A 9,389-nucleotide genomic window follows, 5' to 3' on the forward strand; every position below is an offset into this window, starting at 1 on the left:
TCTTGCCAATGTTGTTTAGTTCATAATTTTATTTCTGAGAGAAATAATTTTAGCACCAGGAAAATATTTAGCAATAAAAGCATCCTTACACTTATCCCATGCTTCAGCTTTATCTATTAGCGGGAAAGGAAATAATTTCAATTTAACCATATCATTATCCATATAATTTTTCTTTTCCATTTCACATAATTCAACAAAGGTATTAAGATGTGAAGCATGATCCTCATCAGGACTTCCAGAAAATTGTTCTTTCATAACAAGATTTATCAATGCAGCACTAATATCATAAAACTCCGCAATAGTGGCGAGCAATATAGGAATACTAAAAACGTCATTATTTTTAGTATTTGGGAAGTCACACAGCTTGGTATTTTCTTGAGACATATTGACAAACCAAGCAAACTAACAAGAAAAATAAGTAAACTAGCAAAGATAAATATTTTTGTGTTTTTGATATTTTTGAGAAAGCATGTATAAAAGCAAATAAAAATTAGAACAAGTGAATGATAATTCGTGTGTAGGAACATGGTGAGAATTTGATGAGGTATCCCCGACAACAGCGCCAGAAATGCTTCCTCCCACTTGTAAATTGCATTGGATTTTCTCCCGACGAGGAGGGGAGATGCAGTACAAAAGAAATAAGTATTTCCCTCCATGAGAACCAGGGTTATAGAACCAATAGGAGACTCCCGCAAACCCCTTTTCGCAACACCTATACACACAGAACCAAACGCTTGGACATGACGTGGGCAAGAGGGTTGTCAAGCCCCTTGAACTCATTACTTGAAATGATTTAATAATGGTAGAAAGATAATATAAATATAAAAGTAAATAAATTGGATGAAGGTAAATTGAGTTTTAGTAAATATGCTTGAGTAGACTCGGGGCAATAGTTTTTGCTAAAGGTTTCTCTCTTGAACATAGCATACGGTGGTTAAAGAAATTACTGTCGGGCAATTGACAGAATAGCGCATACTTATGACATGTTATTCACGTCAATGATCATGTATATATGTATCACACAAAAAAAAGTAGAGCGACTCCTGCCTGCATCTACTACTATTACTCCACTCATCGACCGCTATCCAGCATGCATCTAGAGTATTAAGTGCAAAACAGCATATTGCTTGTAGCAAGGTGACATGATGTACACAAAGTAAGACAAGCAATCTGTTCAGACCCCATCACTTATCCTTAATGGAAACAATACAAATACGTGCCATGTCCCTTTCTGTCACCAGGACTGAGCACCATGAGATTCAACCCATTACAACATACCACTCCCATTGAAGATAAATAAATCTAGTTGGACAAACCAAACTGACAGACCAGAGAGAAATACAAAGCTATAGTAATCATGCATAAAGAATTGAGAGAATACTCAATTAATATTCTTGAATAATCTGATCATAAACCCACAATTCATCGGATCCCAACAAACACACCGCCGAAGAGGATTACATCAGATAGATCACCTCCAGAATAGCGATTAAATTTGTATTGAAAATGGAAGAAAGAGAGAAGAAGCCATCTAGGTACTAGCTATGGATCCATAGGTTTGTGGTTGACTACTCATACATCATCATGGAGGCAGCAAGGTTGATGTAGATGGCCTCCATGAAAGATTCCCCCTTCGAAAAGGCATCCGAAAAGGTCTCTAGATGGGACGACGGAGAAACATATACTTGTGGGGGCGAAAAAAGTGTTTCTGGTGGCTCTTTGTTGGTTTCCTGATTTTAGGGAATTTATGGAGGTGGAATTAGGTAAGGAGGAGTAAGGAGGGGACCCGAGGCATTAGGGCACTCCCTATTGCCTTGACATCTCCTTGTGTGTCTTCTGGTCTCCTTCCGAAGCTTCGAGGGTCTCTTCTGTTCGGAAAAAAATTGTCAAAAAGTTACGTAGCATTTGGACTTCCATTGGTACTAATTTCCTGGAAAACCAAAAACAAGCGGAAAATAACAACCAACATTAGGCACTTGGTTAATAGGTTAGTTCCCAAAAATGATATAAAATAGCATATTATTGCATACAAAGTATATACGATTGATAATATAATTGCATGGAACAATAAAAAATTATCGATACATCAGAGACATATCACCCTGCTTACACATTGTCGCCTTGCCGTACCCTAAACCATTGGATAGACTATTCCTCTGCTCTCCCACACCTCCTGCTATTCTCCATGGACGTGAGCCCTAGCCTGCACCCAAACTGGTCAACCCTCGTACTCCCTGCCACCTATGACTACACTGCGACACCTTCTCGGTTCCAGTTCATTCTCAACCGAAGCCTCGCCTTCGTCCTCCATATTTGTGCGCTCACTCCAGCGCTACTGTCTCGCCTTGTCAACATAGTCAACAACTGAGAGGATTAAGGAGATGAATGTACGTGGATAGGATGATAGTAGGGACCCACTAGGTTCATTGCTGTCAGCAAGCAAGTGACTCCTTATTACAAGAAAAAAAGCTTCCTATTAATAGCTTCTTTTTGTTATTCATAGAAAGGTATCAACTAGGTTGTGCGAGAGATTTGGCCCCTCATGACCAGCCCAGTTGTTTATTTTTGTTTGTGAAAATGGTTAGCCTAACTTTCTTTTATTTCAACAATACCCAACTGCTACCTCTTCAGCTTGCGTTGGTTTTTCCCTTGAAGAGGAAATGGTGATGCAGCACAATACCAGTAAGTATTTCCCTTAGTTTGAGAACCAATGTATCAATCCAGTAGGAGTATCAAGGCAAGTCAACAATGTACTTGCGCAAAAACAAACAAACTTGCACCCAACGCTATAAAGGGGTTGTCAATCCCTTCACGATTAATTGCAAGGGGAGATCTGAAGGTGGAAAGTGCAACAAAGTAAAAGTGTGGATCTAAAAATATGGTGTGAAGTAGACCCGGGGGCCATAGTGTTCACTAGAGGCTTCTCTCATGATAGTAAGTATTACGGTGGGTCAACGAATTACTGTCGAGCAATTGATAGAACCGCGCAAAATCATGATGATATCTAAGGCAATGATCATACATATAGGCATCACGTCGGAGACAAGTAGACCGATACTGTCTGCATCTACTACTATTACTCCACACATCGACCGCTATCCAGCATGCATCTAGTGTATTGAGTTCATAACAAACAGAGTAATGCCTTAAGCAAGATACATGATGTAGAGGGATAAATTCATGCAATAGATATAAACCCCATCTTTTTACCCTTGATGGCAACAACATGATGCATGCCTTGCTACCCCTTCTATCACTTGGTGAGGACACCGCACGAGATGAACACAAAACCAAGCACTTCTCCCATTGCAAGAATTATCGATCAAGTTGGCCAAACAAAACCCACAACTCGAAAAGAATTACAAGGATACGAAATCATGCATATAAGAGATCAGAGGAAACTCAAATAATATTCATAGATAATCTGATCATAAATCCACAATTCATCAGATCTCGACAAACACACCGCAAAAGAAGGTTACATCGGATAGCTCTCCATGAAGATCATGGAGAACTTTGAATTGAAGATCCAAGAGAGAGAAGAAGACATCTAGCTACTAGATATGAACCCGAAGGTCTGTGGTGAACTACTCACGCATCATCGGAGAGGCAATGGTGTTGATGAAGAAGCCCTCCGTGTCCGAATCCCCCTCCGGCAGGGCACCAGAACGGTCCCCAGATGGGATCTTGCGGAGACAAAAGCTTGCGGCGGCCGAAAAGTATTTTCGTGGCTCTCTCTGGCAGTGTTGGATTTTCAGGGAATTTATAGGTGGAAGAAGTAGGGCAAAGGAGCCACAGGGGGCCCACAAGCTTGGTAGGCGCCCCCAGGTTGCGGCTAGGGGGCTTGTGGCCTCCCCCGGGATCCTTTGCCTTGGTTCTAAAGTTCCCTGCGTATCTTGTGTTACGGAAAAAATCATTCCGAAGGTTTTATTCCGTTTGGACTCCGTTTAATATTCTTCTCTGAAAAGGGTCAAAAACACGGAAAAAATAGGAACTGGCACTTGGCACTGAGTTAATAGGTTAGTCCCAAAAAAGATATAAAATGCATACAAAACATCCAAAGTTGACAAGATAATAGCATGGAACCATCAAACATTATAGATACGTTGGAGACGTATCAAGCATCCCCAAGCTTAACTCATGATCGTCCTCGAGTAGGGAAGTGATAAAGACTGAATTTTTGATGTGGACTGCTACCTAATATATTTTTCCTTTGTAACTTCTTTCTTGTGGCATGAATGTTCAGATCTGTAAGATTCAAAACAATAGTTTACTATTGACATGAAAACAATAATACTTCAAGCATACTAACAAAGTGATCATGAACTTTTGAAGTTACAAGGCCAAAGAAAGTTATCCCTACAAAATCATATAGTCTGGCTATGCTCCATCATCCCCACACATCGAATTTAAATCATGCACAACCCCGGTATTGGCCAAGTAATTGTTTTCGCACTCTGAATTTCTCAAAAAATTTCAAATGTCACGCAATACATGAGCGTGAGCCATTGATATAGCACTATAGGTGGAATAGAGTGTGGTGGAGGTTGTGAGGCAAAAAGGAGGAGATGCTCACATTGACTCGGCATATCAACGGGCTATGGAGATGCCCATCAATAGATATCAATGTGAATGAATAGGGATTACCATGCAACGGATGCACTTAGAGCTATAAGTGTGGGAAAGCTCAAAAGGAGAACTAGTGGGTCTGGACCCAACTTGCTTGCTCACGAAGACCTAGGGCAATTTTGAGGAAGCCCATCATTGGAATATACAAGCCAAGTTATATAATGAAAATTCCCACTAGTATATGGAAGTATCAAAACAAGAGACTCTCAATCATGAAGAACATGGTGCTATTGTGAAGCACAAGTGTGGAAAAAGATAGTAGCATTGTCCCTTCTCTCTTTTTCTATCTCTCTTTTTTGGGCTCGTTGGCTCTTTTCATTTTTTGGTGGGCATCTTTGGCCTCTTTTTTTTATTTCCTCACACGAGAGAATGCTCTAATAGTGATGATCATCACACTTTTATTTACTTACAACTCAACACTTAGAGGAATGATGACTCTATAGGAAATGCCTCCGGCGGTGTACCAGGATGTGCAACGATCTAGCTTAGCGTATGACGTTGAAACATCTCGCTAGCTATCTTACGATCATGCAATGGCAATATGAAAGTGACGACACATGTCATGAGACAAAATGGTGGGAGTTGCATGGCAATATATCTTGGAATGGCTATGAAAATGCCATAGTAGGTAGGTATGGTGGCTGTTTTGAGGTAGGTATATGGTGGGTTTGTGCACCGGCGAGAGTTTTGCGGAACTAGAGAGGCTAGCAATGGTGGAAGGTGAAAGTGCATCTATACCATGGACTCACATTAGTCATGAAGAACTCATATACTTATTGCGAAAGTTTTATTAGTGATCGAAACAAAGTGCTAACCGCATACTCCTAGGGGAAGGGTTGGTAGGTGTTAACCATCGCGCGATCCCGACCGCCACACAAAGGATGACAATCAATAAATAAATTATGCTCCGACTTCCTAAGATAGCGGTTCACCATACGTGCATGCTACGGGAATCACTAACTTCAACACAAGTATTTCTAGATTCACAACACCCTACTAACATAACTCTAATATGACCATATCCATATCTCAAAACTAATTGAGAGGAACCGAACTTCTCTTTACTAATAAATGCACAAGAATATGGATTTTTTTATCATATCCTCTTTGGATGCCTATGATATTTAGGACTTTTTCATGGCACACGCCAACTACCAAGTTACTTAGAGAGAGCACTCACAAAAAGATATAAGTGAAGATCGAGAATTCTTATTTCTCCAAAATATGAAACCGCCGTGCTCTAAAAAGATCTTAGTGAAGCACTAGAGCAAAGTTATCTAGCTCAAAAGATATAAGTGAAGCACATGCGAGCTAAATTGCCTAACTCAAAAGATATAAGTGAAGCTCAATGAGTATTCTAGCAGATTCACGTTGTGTGCATGTATCTCTCAAAAAAGGTGTACAACAAGAATGATTGTGACACAACAAAAAGAAAAGACTCCTATAATACACGACGCTCCAAGCTAAACACATATCATGTGGTGAATAAAAATATAGCTCCAAGTAACGTTACCGATGGATTGAATACGAAAGAGGGAATGCCTTCCAGGGGCATCCCCAAGCTTAGGCTTTTTGGTGTCCTTGAATTTGGCTTGGGATGCCTTGGGCATCCCCAAGCTTGAGCTCTTTCCACTCTTTATCCCATTGTCCATGAGAACATCACCCAAAACTTGAAAACTTCACAACACAAAACTTAAACAGAAACTCGTGATATCATTAGCATAAGAAAACAAACCACCACCTCTTTAGGTACTATAGAAAACTTGATTTCTATTTATATTGGTGTTATATTACTGTATTCTCACTTTTCCATAGCTAGTACCCCCCGATACTATCCATAGTTTCATCAAAATAAGCAATCAACACAACAAAAACAGAATCTGTCAAAAATAGACCAGTCTATAGCAATTTGTATACTTCGTATACTTCTGTTATCTCAAAAATTCTGAACAGTTACGACAATTAGGGAAATTGGGTTATCAACCAGCAGAAAAACGAATCAACTCAAAAGCTCTTTCTGGATAGGAATGAAAAATAATTTCGTGAGCGCAAAGTTTCTGTCTTTTTCAGCATGATCAAACAACCATCATCAAAACTAGTCATAAAGGTTTTACTTGGCTCAAACACAAAAAGGAACACAAAAAACACAATCATAATAGAGTTATGATGGTGTGGACACAACAAAACATAAAGCAAAAAGCAAAGATAAATTCATTGGGTTGCCTCCCAACAACCGCTATTGTTTAGCGCCCTTAGCTAGGCATAAGACGATAGAATCAAGTGTCGTCATCTTTGGTGCTCAAACCATAAGTAGAACTCATCATGGATTCATAAGGCAATCTTATTTTCTTTCTAGGAAAGTGTTCCATGCCCTTCTTTAATGGAAATTGAAATCTAATATTCCCTTCCTTCATATCGATGATAACACCAATAGTCCTAAGGAAAGGTCTACCAAGAATGATGGGACATGTAGGATTGCAATCATTATCAAGCATAATGAAATCCACGGGTACATAGTTCCTATTTGCAATAATAGGAACATCATTGATCCTTCCCATAGGTTTCTTAACAGTAGAATCCGCAAGATGCAAATTAAGAGAGCACTCATCAATCTCGTTGAATTCTGGAACATCACATAAAGACTTTGGAATAGCAAAAACATTAGCACCCAAATCACACAAAGCATTGCATTCATAGTTTTTTATCTTGATTTTGGTAGTAGGTTCCCACTCATCATGAAGTTTTCTAGGAATAGAGATTTCCAACTCAAGTTTCTCTTCAAGAGATTTCATCATAGCACCAACGATATGATCGATAAAGGCTTTATTTTGGCTATAAGCATGTGGAGAGTTTAGCATGGATTGCATCAAGGAAATAAATTCAATCAAAGAGCAACTATCATAATTGAATTCCTTGAAATCCAAAGTAGTAAGTTCATCACTACTCATTGATATCCTCTACTCCACTTTTAGTGCTTTTAGCATCAAGGTAGTTAGACTCCGAATCATTGGGGCGTTTTTCAACCAAAGTGGATTAATATCCAGCCCCATCATCATTAGGATTGACATTAGAAAACAAGGATTCAATAGGAGTCACACCAAGCACTTTAAGATCTTCGTGATTCTCATCACGAGAACACGCCTTTTTAAGCCATTCATGTCTAGCACGAATTTGGGCGGTTCTTTCTTTACTCTCATTCATGGAAACACGCATAGCTTTCAAAGTTTCATCCATATTAATCTTGGGAGGAGCACATCTCAATTTCAAAGCATCAATATCAAGAGACATTCTATCAACGGTCCTAGCCAAGTCATCAATTTTGAGAAGTTTTTCTTCTATGGACGCATTGAAAATCTTTTGCGAGTTGATAAACCCTTTAATATTACTCTAAAGATCAGAGGGTAATTTATTGTAATTTCCATGAGCATTGTTGTAGGAATTGCCAAAGTTATTAGAGGGATTACTAGGAAACGACCTAGGAATGAAGTTACCTCTATTAGCATTGTTGTGGCCAAAATTATTCCTACCAACAAAATTAACATCCAAGCTCTCATTGCTATTCTCAATCAAGGAATACAAAGGAATATCGTTTGGATCTAGAGCAACACATTTACTAGCAAACAATTTCATTAAGTCATCCATCTTAGCACTCAAAGAGTTAATTTCTTCTATAGCATGCACTTTTTTACTAGTAGGTGACCTTTCAGTGTGCCATTGAGAATAGTTTGTCATGATATTGTCTAGGAGTTTTGTGGTTTCTTCTAGTGCGATTTCCATGAAAGTTCCACCAGAGGTGGAATCCAATATATTTCTAGAAGCAAAATTCAAACCATCATAGAAGATTTGTATAATAATCCAAAGACTCAAGCCATGAGCGGGACAATTTCTAATCACCAATTTCATTCTCTCTCAAGATTGTGCAACATGTTCATGATCTAGTTGCTTAAAATTCATGATATCATTACGGAGATAGATAATCTTAGCCGGTGGAAAATACTTGGATATATAAGCATCTTTACACTTGTTCCAAGAATCAATACTATTTTTGGGCAAAGATGAAAACCAAGTTTTTGCTCGATCTCGCAATGAGAACGGAAATAGATTCAATTTAATCACATCATTATCCACAACTTTCTTCTTTTGCATATCGCATAACTCAATGAAGGTATTAAGATGGGATGCGACATCTTCACTAGAAAGGCCGGAAAATTTCTCTTTCATAACAAGATTCAGCAAAGCTGCATTGATTTCATATGATCCCGCACTAGTGGAGGGAGCAATCAGAGTACTAATAAAATCATTATTATTAGTATTCGAGAAGCCACACAATTTGGTGTTTTCAATCATGGTGACTTCAGCAAGCAGACAAGCACACAAGCGAACAGAAAGCAAGCGAAAGAAAAAAAGGCGAACGAAAAAGGCAAATATTTTAGTAAATTTTTGTTTTTCTGAAGTGGGGGAGCGGAAAACGAGAGGCAAAAGGCAAAAAAGTAAATGCAAGAGCTGAGTTTGCGATAGTTACTTGGATAAGCTTCACTTAGAATAGTCCCCGGTGCTAGAAATTGACTCGTTGGAGGGAGACTATTCTTGACTTAATACTCCCCGACAACGGCGCCAGAAATTCTTCTTGCTACCTCTTGAGCTTACGTTGGTTTTTCCCTTGAAGAGGAAAGGGTGATTCAGCACAGTAGCGGTAAGTATTTCCCTCAGTTTGAGAACCAAGGTATCAATCGAGTAGGAGTATCTAGGCAAGTCACCAA

The sequence above is a fragment of the Hordeum vulgare genome, chromosome 1H, assembly GCF_904849725.1.
Source record: "Hordeum vulgare subsp. vulgare chromosome 1H, MorexV3_pseudomolecules_assembly, whole genome shotgun sequence".
Lineage (NCBI taxonomy): Eukaryota > Viridiplantae > Streptophyta > Magnoliopsida > Poales > Poaceae > Hordeum > Hordeum vulgare.